Source organism: Octopus bimaculoides, chromosome 12 (genome assembly GCF_001194135.2).
Source record: "Octopus bimaculoides isolate UCB-OBI-ISO-001 chromosome 12, ASM119413v2, whole genome shotgun sequence".
NCBI classification, from domain to species: Eukaryota; Metazoa; Mollusca; class Cephalopoda; order Octopoda; family Octopodidae; genus Octopus; species Octopus bimaculoides.
In genome coordinates, this window is record NC_068992.1 from 56,857,011 (window position 1) to 56,858,272 (window position 1,262).

The 1,262-nt window shown below is 36.8% G+C and overlaps 1 protein-coding gene across 1 annotated transcript in view; it reads left to right on the plus strand.

The window, feature by feature from the left end:
• Nucleotides 1-1,262, plus strand: part of LOC106884394 (metabotropic glutamate receptor 3) — a 498,339-nt gene that overhangs the window by 348,614 nt on the left and 148,463 nt on the right. The window lies entirely within an intron of this gene.

Below are 1,262 nucleotides of genomic sequence, written 5' to 3' on the forward strand. Positions count from 1 at the left end.
TGTGTGTGTGTGTGTGTGTGTTTCTTGTTTCTGTGTCTGTGTTTGGTCCCAACATCGCTTGACAACCGATGCTGCTGTGTTTACGTCCCCGTAACATAACGGTTCGGCAAAAGAAATCGATAGAATAAGTACTAGGCTAACAAATAATAAGTCCTGGGGGTCCATTTGCTCGACTAAAGGCGGTGCTCCAGCATGGCTACAGTCAAATGACTGAAACAAGTAAAAGAGTAAAAGAGTAAAGACTATACATACTTACATACGTACATACATACATATATATATATAAGTATATATTGATTGATATAGATATATACACACACATGCACACATACATACATACATACATACATACATACGTACGTACGTACATACTTACACACACGCACACACAGACATATATACATACATACATCTGTACATTTTAGTGTATAAATGTAAATGCAAAGTGAAATAGAGGATTTCTGCAACCTGTAGCAACACAATCAGTGTTATCTCCCTAAAGCGGTCTTGAACATAGTTTCAACATCTATTTACTTTGATGCAATATAGCCATATTCTGTTCAAAAACAGAAAGAAGGAACATACAACACATCGGAATTTACTTAACGAGAGGTTAGCTTGCAGTATATATTAATATATTTTAAAAGTGGCGAGAAACCTAAATTTAAAACCAGCGCTGATAACGAATTTGAATATATTTGCGAAAAGGTTGCTCTCCATTCCTTCTATTCATCGCAGTATAATCTATGAAGTAAAATAAGCGATTGTGATGAATATAAACTTTTGATCATGGCTATTACGGATTAGGTATTACCTTTGGCTAACACCAATAACCCCTTTCGATTTCCCATCGGATCTTCAGCGCTAATGAAGTGATGAAATGTAATAACGCAAGAAGAAATCTTCAAGAATTTAGAAAATCACAATTCAGGGGAAGCGAATTACGTACGCGCGCGCGCGCACACACACACACAGCATACACACGTACACCCGCAAACACACAAACACGCGCACGCACATTCACTTTCTTTCTCACACACTCACAAAGATAAACACGCACTCACGCATAAAGATTTAGATACTAACATGTACATTATTGATTATTATGCACATGTTCACAAAGATACCAAGACATACATGAAACTTCGATAAACACGCACACTCATATGCATGTATATGAATACACACATACACGCGCACACACACACACACACACACACACACACACACACATACATACATACATACATATATATATATAT